This window comes from Heliangelus exortis, chromosome 1 (genome assembly GCF_036169615.1).
Source record: "Heliangelus exortis chromosome 1, bHelExo1.hap1, whole genome shotgun sequence".
Lineage (NCBI taxonomy): Eukaryota > Metazoa > Chordata > Aves > Apodiformes > Trochilidae > Heliangelus > Heliangelus exortis.
This window is the reverse complement of record NC_092422.1, coordinates 3,181,704-3,195,470: the sequence shown is the minus strand read 5'-3', so window position 1 is coordinate 3,195,470 and position 13,767 is coordinate 3,181,704. Positions and strand designations below refer to the sequence as shown.

At 49.3% G+C, this 13,767-nt stretch overlaps 1 long non-coding RNA gene across 1 annotated transcript in view; it reads right to left on the bottom strand.

Annotated features, from left to right (window-relative positions):
- Nucleotides 1-5,272: 5,272 nt before the first annotated feature.
- Nucleotides 5,273-13,767, bottom strand: part of LOC139806363 (uncharacterized) — a 281,537-nt gene continuing 273,042 nt past the window's right edge. Inside the window, exon 2 of the long non-coding RNA XR_011730224.1 lies at nucleotides 5,273-5,421. This is a non-coding gene — a long non-coding RNA (uncharacterized lncRNA). The remainder of the gene's footprint in view (nucleotides 5,422-13,767) is intronic.

The window sequence follows — 13,767 nt, the reverse complement described above, 5'->3', positions numbered from 1 at the left end:
CTGGAGTATTGTGTCCAGTTCTGGGCCCCTCAGTTCAAGAAGGACAGGGAAGTGCTTGAAAGAGTCCAGCGCAGAGCTACTGAGATGATTAAGGGAGTGGAACATCTCCCTTATGAGGAAAGGCTGAGGGAGCTGGGTCTCTTTAGTTTGGAGAAAAGGAGACTGAGGGGTGACCTCATCAATGTTTTCAAATATGTAAGGGGTGAGTGTCAGGGAGATGGAGTTAGGCTTTTCTCAGTGGTGACCAGTGATAGGACAAGGGGTAATGGGTGTAAATTGGAGCATAGGAGGTTCAAGTTGAATATCAGAAAAAATTTTTTTACTGTAAGGGTGACGGAGCCCTGGAACAGGCTGCCCAGGGGGGTTGTGGAGTCTCCTTCACTGGAGACATTCAAAACCCACCTGGACACGTTCCTAGGCGATGTACTCTAGGGGGCCCTGCTCTGGCAGGGGGGGTTGGACTAGATGATCTTTCGAGGTCCCTTCCAACCCCTAGGATTCTATGATTCTATGATTCTATGATGATTCTGTTTTAACTGGGAACAGACTTTGTAATAGGGTCTGTAGTGACAGGGCAAGGGGTGATGGTTTTAAACTCCAAGAGGGAGATCCAGCCTAGATACAAGATAAAAATCAAAGCAGTGCTGGTCTTCACTATGCAGCTGCACAAATTCCTTTTGATATGGGAATCCCCTTTCCAATCAGCCTCAAAACTGGTGGCTAGAAGTAGGTAGATCCAATGACTCCCCCTACAACATCCATGTCCCCAGCCAGCAGCCAGGACAAAACCTGACACAGCCGGCATGCAGCGGGCAAAGCTCAGCATCAGGTGTTCACACCCCATCTATTGCCTCTTCCCTCCTCACTGCACTGCCCCAAATTCTGCTTTAGTAACTCTACATTTGCTTTGTGATGAGATGCAACCCATTACCACCAGTTCTTAACCCCCTGATGGAGCAGTGTGAAGTATTCCCAGCCTCCCAAACCCCTCTAGAATAGCTCCGAGAAAAGATAGGGGGAAATAAAAGTCCTGGTCATCTTCCAGTCCATGAAAGAGACTCCTGCATTGCCAGAAAATCAGGGAAGAGCTAAGTCAGGTCCAGGCTTGCTTTATCATTGTGTGGAGCAGTCTAAAGCTCTTTCTCTCTCTCTGAACTGGGGGAAGAAACTCGCCGCAGGCATTTCCAGTTAATCTGCGTACAGCGTGCAGCTGAAACCACATCCAATTGCCTCTGGATTGCTGCCTCTGAGCTGCTCTGTTGACAAAGGCAGGAAGCCAAGGCAGCCCCTCGTAAAAGGAAGATGAGTTATCCTCCTGCAACCCCGGGGAGATTCACCCAGAGGGAAAACCAGGGACCAGGAACCGCTGGCACCATCACCTGGGACTGGTGAGGGGAAAGGTACCAGGAGAAAGCAAGCCCAGTCCTGGCTGCTTCAGCCATGAGTTCTTCATGTCTATAGCTCCTGTGAAAAGCCAAGGGATGAAGTTTGACCATCTGACAGCTTGTGTGAGTGTTGTTAAACCCACTGATTTCAACAGGAGTTTTTAAGGAGGCAGCATCACCCGCCACGTTTCAGGTGCCCTGAGTGGCTGCTTGGTTCTGGTCTTTATATCTTGCTCATTCTTTTTGCACAGCAAATCTCCTGAGATAATCCCAAGGAGATATCCAGTGGTGGATAGTGGATTCGAGGTTGGACCAAGCTGCTTGCTGGGTGGCAGTCGTCTCCTCAAATCCCACATCTCTCCTTGAGCCTGCAGATGCCCTGCTGCCTCCTCCCTGCTCTGCTCATTCCCCTCAACATCATGAGCCAGGATCTGGGTGGAAACCTTATACTGAGATATCCATGCCAAAAAAAAACCCCAAACCATTAAAAACTAATCTTAAAACCAGACTGCAGAGGTCTCAGCTGATGGTTGAGGGCATGGGAGAGAGGAAAGCCCTGGGAAGGTGTTGTTGCAAATTCAGTTTTCTCATTGCACTTGATTTCCATCTTCTCTTCCTTAATTTTCTCCCCCAATCCACAGCTGAGACCTTGCAACTTCACTCCCACCTAAAAGGAGATGTGCTAGCACATCCCACCCTGGATGGATTCCCATTCCTCCCATTGCTCCTGGACTGGTACCTCCTTGGGAATGCAGAGATAAATAAATTCTACCTAGGCTACCTCTGGTTGCCCTGACAACCCCCAAGCCAGAAAGATCCCTGGAGCCAAAAATCAGGGACTAATTAAAAAATAATCCAAGGTTTGAAAGTTCCTTGTTTGATGGAGTCAGGAAACAGCTCCCCCATTCCAGCTGCACCCCCAAAGGTGTCATTTGGTAAAGCACCAGCTGAAATACAGCTGTAGTCTGAAGACCCAAAAGTCACCAAACAAAGCTTAAAATATGCAAGAAGTACAGAAACCCCAGGTGGGATAAAGAGAAAGAAAAGAGGATGAAACCCACCTAAGATCAGACCCATCCTTGGAGATGCCCCATCTCTCCCTTGGCCATTCTGGAGCAGGTTGTCCTTTCTCTGCTGCTTCCCACCTCATCCCTGGCTCCATCCTCCAAACCCAAGTCCCACCCTACAACCAAGTGCAACCAGGGGGAATCAGTTCTGTTCATTCATCCAACAAAAAAAAATCCTCAAAGCCTCATCTTCCTTTTTCTCCCCCTTTGGTGGGTCAGTTTTCCAGCAAATCAGGCTGCCCAACTTTGGGGTTACCAGTTTGGACACAGGAACAGGGAAAAGAGGACTCATTTTTCCAACAGCAGTTCACAAATAGGGCAGATTAAATGTCTAAAGTGTGGTGGGCAGATCCTGGTAATTTTTATAGATTAATTCTGGATTAACAGCAAATTCAGCAACATTTAAAGAGGCAAAAAGGAAGGGCTGGAGCTCCCCTATCCCAGAGGTGCTGTTCTAGCAAGGACAGAGGAATGGGATTAACAACAACTTTTTATCTGGAGGCAAATTTGGGGATTGTCCTCTGTCTCTTGCATCCAAGCAAGTGAATAAAATCCAAAGTTTTTACAGCATGGCCCCCAATGCCTGCACTCACTAACTGAGGGAGAACAGCATTGGAAAGCAAAGCAAGCTGCATAGGATATGAGAGAGGCCATAAATCCTCTAGATTGAAAGAAAAAAAAAAAAAAAAAAAAAAGAAAGAGGGATAATTGTCTCTTTCTTTAAGTACCCAAGAGGTTCTGAGAGGCAGCTGGGATGGCAGCTCTGGAGCACCAGGATGCTCCCAAATTACCTCTCCAACTACAAAAGTGCTCCTAAGACTTTTATTTTTTTTTTTCCTGACTAATTAATCTGTAAAATAAGAATAATTCTTATAGCTGAAGTGTAGCACAAGCAACAGCCACACTTTTCCAGTGTGGCCTCTCCAGGGCTGAGTCCAAGTGATGCCACCAGGTGCAATCTCAGCCTGCTCTCCAGATGCAATGGGGGCAGACAGCAGAGCTGGTTCAAACCAGCCAAGGACCAGAGACTTTCAGCCCTTTAACTCTCAGGCACACACCCTCCACATGATAAAGAAACTGCTGCTGACAAGGTTTCTCTTTTTCTTTTTTTTTTTTTTTTCTGGTGTGAATCCCTTGAAAGTAAAGGTCACCACAGCTTTTGCTCTGCCTGCTTCTCATCAGCTCTTCCCCCCTCTATAAAACTTATTAAACCAGTTTGTGGTTCCTCACCCAGGAGCTTTGGTGTACATGGGAACAGAGCCTTCTGATCCATTCTTTATTTTTTTTTGTTGGCTGCTTTGGGGTATTTGCTTTGTAAATAAATCAGGCCTGGTTTTCTACTTCTGGTGTTTGTGACTTCTTGGATTGAGGGAGATGCCAAGAAGTAACCTGCTAGTTAGGTTTGATCTTTGCTGAGATGGGTTTGGGTGAGGTCAGTGGGGTTACTTTGGGTGTCAGTGACAGCAGGGTGACAATTAATCCCTTGGCCCTTCAAAATGCAGCTGGATTTCATGGAGCCACTGCAGGAGTTGCTTTGGGGTGATATCACCCTTCACATAGATGGGTGGGAAATGCAAAACTCCTAAGACACCAGAGCCATCCCCAGTTTCCCAACAGGACATAAAGAAAGGGATGTACAACCCAGTTTTCTTCTCCTCACTCTTATTTCCTCCACCAACACGTGAAGCACTGGGATGGGAGGAAACCCAGCCAGTGGGATGATGGCTTTACCTCAATGTAACACTGGAGCTAAAATCATCCTGAACACTTTTTTGCTCCATCTTCCCCCTCACTGGGAGAAATCAGAATGAAATGCAGGGAATGGGGAGGAAAAAAAAAAAAAAAAAAGTAAAGAAAAAGAAAAGATTTCCCTATGAATTCCTCTCTGCTCTAATGACTTCTAATAATGGCTGTGAAACTCCTCGTCAAGAGCCCCACCACCAAAAGGGGAGTCATTAGCAAGTAATTAACCCAGTGGTATGGGGAATCTACCCTGTTGGGCTATGGAAGAATAAAATACAGTAGGCAGCAAAGTGGGGATGGAAAGAAAAAGTCATTTCTCCTCCCACAATGCAGGGATCTTGTGTTTAAGGCAGAGTTTAAGGGCATGATGAGGATGGGTAGGCTTGGGATGGAGCATCCCCTCTTGACCCAAGGGTTACAGGAGGTAGCCAAAACCTTGTGCCAGGGGTTTATTGGCTCTGCAGGTTGCTTTGTCCCTGCTCAGGTGATTTTAAGAATGGACAAAATGACCATAAACAGAGATGAGATGGAAGTTCCAGATCTGGACAAGAAGCTCAATGCTCTGCATCAAGTCTGTCTTTACAATGTAGACTTGTATCTCACAAAAAAATAACATGGAATTTGGGTTGTGGACAGCCAAAAGGGCTAAGGCAGGAGAAAACAAGACACCATTCTTTATTTTCCCTGCATCTCATTTATCCCTATTATCTTTTCTCAGCTCCTGACATAGAGAAACTGATGAGCCCAAGCTGCTGTGATTAACCAGCATCCCACTGATGCTCTCCATCCTTCAGGGACATTTTTCATAGACTTTACAGGGGATGGGATAGATAAGTTTAACAAGAGTGAAGCCAAAATCTTCAGCATCAGACACATTCCAGAACCTCAAAGCTAAAACTGAGCAGCCCCCAACCCACCACGTGTGCTGCAGAGAAAACAGATGGGACTGATCAAGGGGGAACCCAGCACCTCCAAACCCTACAGCTTCATTCTCTGGGTTTGTTTTCAAACATGTTACATCCCTTGCTCAGAGCTTCAGTTCTGTTTGTCATTATTTTTTTCTTTAAAGTTAAAAAAAAAAAAAAAAAAAAAAAAGAATCCTTTCTTTATAAAAGAAATGGAGAGCTCTGTTAAAATAATATTTGCTCCAACTGCTCATGCCACAAATCCCTGCTCATGCTATGCAGGAGGCCACGGATAATTTATCATCCTAGCTGTTTAAACAGCTGATAGTTTCTTCCACTTGGGCAATCTCTCCCCCAGCATCTATCATTCCCCCCCTGAGGAGGAAATCAAGGTGTAGTTTGGGCTCTGACAAAAGGAAACCTGTGCAGGCCAGCCCAGACAGTGAGTTCCAGCTGATTTACATCCCTGGCTGAAATCTGGATGATTTTTGCTGCCCTGAGAGCTGCTTGCCTTGAAACACCACAGCTTGGAAGCAAACAACAGCCCAACTCCCAGGAATTTTTGCCTCGAGTGGGAAAAAGTCAGTGCTACCTCCAGCATGGAAAAATGAGAAATTAAATCACCCCAGCAACAGTGTTTTTTGTAAAAAAAATCTCCCAGTTTCATGTTGGGTGGGGGGGGGAAAAGTCTCCAGTGGTTTTGGAAAGGCAGTTTTGCTTCCCAGCTTGATGCTGAGCTCTGTTTGTGCCTGGAGGAGGTTGGAAATGAAGGAAATAGAAAGGAAATGAAGTTTGCCAAGCTTCCAGAGAGGCCATGAGCAGGGAAAGGCAGGAATTAGTGCAGGGTGGCACCTCCTGGCAGCACCAGGAGGATTCCTGGGGCTTGCTGGGGAGGGGACATGAGCATCCCAGCCCCTCCTGGCTCTGCCAGCTGCAGGATGGTTCAAACTGGAGCATCAGCAGCCACACGTGGCTTCCAGGGTGCACAGGATCAAATAAGGTGCCCACCAGGGATGCAGGAGCTCAGAGCTTGCTCCCAGCATCACCCAGAGGTTGACCACCCCAAATCATAGATAATTTCATGACAACCCCCCTGCCATAGGCAGGGACCCCTCCCACAGCTCAGGTTGCTCCAAGCCCCATCCAACCTGGGCTGAGACACTGCCAGGGATGGGGCAGCCACAGCTTCTCTGGGCAACTTGGGTCTCTCCACCCTCAAACTAAAGAATTTCTTCCTAATGTCTCATCTCCCCTCTTCCAGTTCAAAACCATTACCCCTCCTCCTATCACTTCATGCTCTTCTAAGAAGCTCCTCCTCACTTTTCCTCTAGGTCCCCTTGAGGTCCTAGAAGGCCACTGTAAGGTCCCCCCCAGTTTTGTTTGAAAATGTTTGAAGCATAAAACACCCAGGGCCTTCTTCATTAGCTGGTTAATTATTAAAAACTAAAATGAGCCCAGCAAGTTTCTCCTGCAGCCTCATCCCCTGATGATGATCTCCCACACCTGACCCCCATCCCCAGCTGGTTCCCGTGTCAGCTCCTGCTATGGTGATATTTTTCCATAGCATTCCATCTCCCAGAGACATGATATAATTCCAGAGGAATGCACTTTGGGATGAACACCACACACCAGGCCAGAGAGAAACGTTAAGAGGTGCAGCACTGGGAGAGGAAACCTCCTCTTCATGTTGGACACTTCTTGGTTTTAACTGGTAATAAACCTGCTTGGCTGTGTCATTATGCCTGGCTGGGAAATGCCACATGCCACACGTGTCCCTGGGATGGCACATGTCACATCCCAGTCCAGGAAAGTGATGGTTGCAAGGACCACCAGCATCCTGGCTTGTATCAGCACTGGTGTGGCCACCAGCAGGAGCAGGGCAGGGATTGTCCCCCTGGGGTGGGCACTGGGGAGGCTGCACCTGAAATCCTGGGGTCAGTTTTGGGTCCCTCGTGACAAGAAGGACATTGAGGGGCTGGAGTGTGTCCAGAGAAGGGGAATGGAGCTGGGGAAGGGTCTGGAGCAGAAATCTGAGCAGGAGCAGCTGAGGGAGCTGGGGGTGTTCAGCCTGGAGAAAAGGAGGAGGAGGGGAGAACTTCTGGATCTCTGCAACTCCCTGAGAGGAGGTTGGAGTGAGGTGGGAGTTGGTCTCTCGTCCCAAGTGATGAGTTTATAAGACAAGAGAGCAGGTTTAGATTGGATATCAGGGACAATTTCATCATGGAAAGGACTGTCAGGCCCTGGCATAGAGTGCCCCTCCAGGGCAGCTGTGGAGTCCCCATCCCTGGAGGGATTTCAAAGCTGTGTGGATGTGGTGCTGAGGGATATTTAAACAATCCCATTTTCTGGGACCACTTTTATGGCTTTTATGACCCACTGGTGGCTGTCTGATCCATGAGGGAAAGGCAGAATGTCTGTGGATGTACATCCCACCCCCAGGGTAGTTTGGTTTCATACATCCCAGTGAGCTGCACAAAGATGCTGCATGGATGGATATGGATGGGTTCCCTGAGCAAGGGGAAAAAAGGAAGGCAGAAAAAGAAGGAGGTGTTGGAGCAAGTTCAGGGGAGGCCACAAAGATAATCTGAGGGCCAGAGAGTTGGGGTTGTTCACCCTGGAGAATTAATGGCTCTGGGGAGGCCTTAGAGCACCTTCCAGTGCCTGAAGGGGCTGCAGGAAAGCTGGGGAGGGGCTTTTAGCAAAAGTCTGGAGTGATAGGATCAGGGCTACTGGCTCTAGACTGAAAAAGAGGAGATTTAGGTGAGACATTAGGAAGAAATTACTTCCTGTGAGGGTGAGGAAACATGTGCCCATGTTGCCCAAGGAAGCTGTGACTGCCACATCCCTGGCAGTGTCTCAGCCCAGGTTGGATGGGGCTTGGAGCAACCTGAGCTGTGGGAGGGGTCCCTGGCATGGCAGGAAGGTTGGAACTAGAGGATCTTTAAGGTCCCTTCCAACCCAAACCTTTGTATGATCTATGAGTAGTGCCAGGGGAAGATGATACATCCCAGGGTGATGCCTCTGGTCTTCCCGATGAGACACATCCCACCAGGAGCAAAAAGCTTAGAGCAGCCCCATCTTTTTCTACATCTAAAGGCTTTCCAGCCCTCTCTTTCCCTACTGGAAAGAGAGGTGACTGTAAATCAGGTGTCCAACCCCTGTCTCTAAGGTCATGCCCTGGGCACTGTGCTCTGCCCAACTCCCCCAGGCAGGGGCAGCTGAAACCATGCAAGAAGCAGAGAGAAAATAAATTCCTCTGGGCTGGGTAATGCCTCCATCCCTGGCAGAAGGATTTTAAGAGGACCTCATGGAGCTTGAGCTCGCTGAAAAACAGCAGCTCCCAACCTCTCATCTCCTAAAAGCTCCGTGGGACTGCTGGCTTCAATAAGGGAGGGCAAAGCCAGGAGGCAACATTCAACTGGGTGCCCCTCAGTGCTGGCCCAGGCCTTCTTTTTGGGCTTTTCATTTATTTTTTTTTGTGGTTGGATTTTTTCTTTTTCATGAACAATAATCTCCAGGCCTCTTTGCTGCCTGTGGTTCTCAGTGTGCAGCTGCAGACCCTCCACTGAGGAGCTAATAAATACAATCCTGGCTGTTATTGCTGCAAACAGCACAGCTGGAGGCTCCCATCTCCTTCCCCTCCTGGCCTTTCTTCCCCTCCTCCCTCCACCTCTCCAATAATTCTTGCAAAGTGAGGCTACAAATAATGAACCCCAGTGAAACCACCCAGCAGAGCATCAGTCAGGAGCTGCCACCACCCTGGAGAAATGTGAGACACTGGCAATGCTCAGCAGGTCTCCTACCAGATTCAGGAAAGGGGGATTTGGGGAGGGAAAAGAGATCTGGGTAAAGCTGATAAAGGGTTTAGGAGCAGGACATAATCCCCACAAACATTCCCCACATCCCCATCATAATTCCCAGCCCAGAATTTGCTTCACTGCCTCACTGGTGCAGCATCTCCTTAGCTTTTGCCACCTCTCCCTGGTCCAGCATCCTCCAGTCCCTCTTGGTTGGTGCAGGACCTTGGGGAAAAAGCTCCTCTTGGAAAAGAAGCCACATGCTCAGCAGGACCCATTTCCCACCACTGACTTGACCACAGGAGTCTTCATCCATGTGCCTCAGTTTCCCTCAGTTTCTCCCTGAGTAACCCCAGGGCTGAGAGATGTTTATTCCTATGTGAGGATGGAGGCACCATCCTCAGGTTCAAATCCCACCAGTTTAACTGGGAATGGAGCCCAAGCTGAGATGTCCTGCTCTCACCTCATGGAGAAGACCCCCCCCCACAGCTGCCACCACTGCCAAAAATGGTCCAGCCAAAGGCCACCACTGTCCCTGTGCACCATGTCCAGCTCCTGCCTTACCTGGACCAACTGGGGACACCATCCCTGCTTTGCCCTTTGCAAAATGGGCTTCAGGACAGGAAAGGTGGCACCTTGGGAAGTGGTTGTGGTGAAGAAGTAACTAAGCAGCTCTCAAATCAGTTTTTGGGGACACTGAAGCATGGCCAGGCTCTCCAGGGACCTCTCCCCATCTGTGTTTCTCACCTCCCTGGGTTCCATCCTATCTCTATCCCTGTCCCCTTGTTTTTAGTGCAGCTCTGTGGCACTCACACCATGACATGAAGATGCTGCAAGTTACCCAGGGCCCATACAACCATTTTCCTTGACCATTTAACCTTGTATTAAGCCACCTCCTCACTCAATTTGTCCTGGGTTTGATGACCAGCAGTGTAAAACTTCCCCAAATTACAGCATCCTCTTATGTTTCCCATTTGGGCTTCATGGTGCACCTTGTGCCTTCTCCAAAGCCAGAGGATGCCACCAAGCACCATATTGGAACAAGATGATCTTTAAGGTCCCTTCCAACCCAAACCAGTCTGGGATTCTACAATTAAAGAGCTTTGGAGGAAGGTTCTTTTTCATGAACAATAATCATGGAAAAGCCTCGCCATACCTCCTGATACAGGCATCTTGTTCTTAAGGATGGGAGGTAAATGGGTGATTTTGGGGGTCAGGGACAGGTCCAGCCCCACTTAGAAAGCTCTGTACACATTTGTCACTTCAGAGGTGCTGGGGGAGAGGAATCACATCAGGTTTGAGCCACCTGCCACAGCAGGGCTTGGCCTTGAAGTCTCCCATTTCCCTGACAAGGGTTACCTTATTAAAAGTCAAAAAAAGGAAAAAAAAAAAAAAAGAAGGCCCTTATTTCTCTCCCCACTCCTGGGTTAGAGCTGCCAGGAATGGATCAGGAGGAGGGAGCAGAGTTATGGACAACAAAAAAGCAGCAGGCACAGGGAAAGGGGAAGGAAAAGCAAACCCAGAGATGCCAACACTCAGAGATTGCAGCCAGCACATGGCCCTCTGCTCAGCTACAGCAAAGATAAAATGCTTTTTTTTTTTTTTTTTTTCCAGTTTCCCACTGTTCCAACAATCAGATCTCCAGCCTGGTTAATGCAACTCTGGAATGTCCCATGCTAAGGCAGACAGGTTGCTTTAATCTCTTGCAGCCTCTGCAAAGGAGGCTGGAGCCATTCTCAGAGCATGTATTTCCTTCCCCATTTCCCCCTCCCCACCTCCCCCTGACTCCACATCTTGAATACTCCAAGAGAGAATGATGAAAACTCCCAGGAAATTTAAAAAAAAAAAAAAAAAAAAAAAGACAAAAAACCAAAATATAAATTGCAATACAAAAGAAAAAAATCACAAGGCTTCCTGGGAATGAATGGCTGAGCCATTCATACATTCCCCTTGATACGTCCAGGTGCCAAGTTTTAAGACAAGAAACAGCTTGCTCAAGGCAGCTTTTATCTCTTCCCAGCCCTCAACATCTCAGCTTTCGGAAGTTTCTTTTGATAGCCAGCCAGGTGGCCAGCTCTGTGGCTACCAACACAGCCCAGGGGGCCAGGGGGGCTGCCGGACAAGGATGCTTTGCTTTATCCCACCCCCCAGCCTCTGCTTCTCCCCACCAGCCAGCTGATGAGCAGGGAGGAGGAGGGAGAAGAGTCTGAAAGAGGAAAAAAAAAAAAAAAAAGCAAGCAAAAAAAAAAAAGCAGTTAGGGACGGAGGGAAAATTCTAAACCTCTGGAAGACGTTGGCTCACCTTTTTATTTTTTTTTCCCAGTTCTGTCTCTCACCAAGATGGCCCAGGCAGTTCACTGGGGGGGGTTCAGTGGGTCTAGGGGAGCTCAGGATGCTTTCGCCTAAATCCAAAACAAACAAACAAAGAAAAGAGTTTTGCATTTTTTTTTTTTGGTTTGTTTTACAGCTCTTTTCTCCCAGTTCCCTCCCACCTTCTCAATGCTGTTTTTTATCCCTCGCACTCAATCTTAAGGAATGGGGATGCAGGGGACCCCTCACCTTAACCCTGCAACCCTCCCAGCCGTCAGAAATTAATGTCCCCTGGAATGTCCAAAATTAATGTCCCCTGGGCTCGCCGTCACGTCCTCCTTCCCTCTGGGTATTTTGGAATTGCCCCCTCTGCCAGCAGCCGCTCGAATTCATTCACAAACCAGCAGTGGCCCCGCAGCACACCCGCAGGGTGCCACCCATCCGGCTGCTGTCACCCAACCTTCTCCCCAGCACGGTCCTGAGCATCGCTCAGCACCACGCACCCACCCACCCACCCACCCACCACCTCCGGAGAGGGACCCGAAAGCAGCCGATGGCTGAGGACGGCTCGGGGCCATTTATAACCCACGTGTGAGCAAACACCTCCCATGTCCTCTCCGGGACGTGGACTGCCTGTCGTGGGTGGAGAAGAGACAGAAGCCATGCCCTGTGCCAGCAGGACAGCACCCACCAACCCCCTCCATCTCCTTTCCAGTGGCAGCCAGCAGCCAGCCAAGTTTAGACAGCAAATTCCCCCAGGGACATACCAAGCTCCTTCTGCTGCTTTCAGCATCTAAAATTCCATCCCGAGCTCTCCTTATTCCAAGGAAGCCCTGCTCTAACCCTGCCTTCCCTCTTCTCCCAGGATTTGCTCTGCTTTCTAGCAGCGCAGTAAAACCCCAGCCAAGTTTAGACTGCAAATTCCCCCAAGGACATACCAAGCTCCTTGTGCTCCTTTCAGCATCTAAAATTCCATCCCGAGCTCTCCTTATTCCAAGGAAGCCTTGCTCTAACCCTGCCTTCCCTCTTTTCCCAGGATTTGCCTTCCTAGCAGTGCAATAAAGCCCCCGCCTGCTGCCGGGTTTGCTCCGGAGCGGCGATCAATGCGATATTTCAGTTCGGCACCGGCTGGGCAATGGCACAGTGTCCATCCAGACAAGTTTCCTACTGTAACTTCAAGTGAATGCAGTTATTCAGCCTCAACGGCAGCTGATTTATCATGGCAGACACCCGGGGAAGAAAAAAAAAAAAAAAAAAAAAAATCTTTCGGTTCGGGGAAACTGGAGGCTCGCTGCCCGGTTGGAAGCAGTGAGCTCGGCGCTGTGTTCTCCTTACACCAGGGCTCGGATGCCACCAAATTCCATGGATTAAATACATATGGATTCACCGAATAACACGAATAGAATCTAACCACGACGGAGAGCACCGGTTCAGCGAGGCGATGTCACTTCCCCAACGACACAAGACTCCATCATCATCATCCTCCTCCTCACCTGTCTCTCCTCTCCCAGCCTTCCCAAATCCCAAGCCGAGGAGGAAAGTTGAGGGACCCTTTTGTTTCCAGAGAGCTGGCACGTGTTGTGGTTTACTGGGCTAATAAATCCACCCTGCTCTGCGCTTTTTAATGACTGTGGCATTAATAACAAGTTTCCATGGAGCTGCTTAAAAACTTTACAGGGTGTGTGCGTTATCAGGGGAACCCCGTGCTTTCTGACCTCCTGCTTCAAAAGTCTCCACCAGCAGCCTTTTTTCTTTTTTTGCAACGAGTGAATACATCTTAAATCTTCCTCTGCCCCCCCTCTTCCCCTCCTCAAACACACCTTCCCCTCCAGCTTAATACACTTACAGGCATGGGAAATTCCCAGGCGGAAAGCTTTGCTTTGCCTTAATTTCTTCCACCCGGGGAGGAGAGAGGGGGGAGGGAGGGGAGAGGATCCTCTTTTTGCACCTTCCAACCTTTTCACCCCATCCAGGCGACCCCACACACACTTTCTCAACCCCCTTTAATATCCCCCCCCCTCCTTTTCTCCTCTCTCCCCTTACCTTGGGTGAGCTGCAAAACCCTGCGAGCCTCCTCCCAGCACCAAAACCCGAGGAAAAAAAAAAAGAGAAAAGCTTCTCTCCGCTATCGCCGGTGCTGGGAGAGAGGGAGGGAGGAAGGGCCGGGAAAAAGGAAAGGGGGGGCGGGGGGTTGTGGTGGGTGGAAAAGGGGGAGGAGGGGAGACAGGGAGCCCTGTGTGAAATCAAAGCCCCGAAGCCGGGCACGGGAGGCGGTGCGGAGACTCCAGCTGCTCCTCGGATTACTTTGCAGCCGTGGCAATCCCGAGCACTCCACAAAACCACCATTGCACCGAGGAGGAGGAGGGGGAGTAAGGGATGGAGGGGGTTGTGAAGATCCCGACTTTATCCCACCCCGGTTGCGGGGGAGGGAGCCGGGCTGGGGGATCTTAAGCACTCCGAAAATTCCCCCTCTTCCCAAGCCAGAGGTGGAGAAAAAAAAAAAAGTAGTTTCCCTCCATCCGAGACGCAGTGTCTGTGACCCCCCCATCCCTCCTCCAGA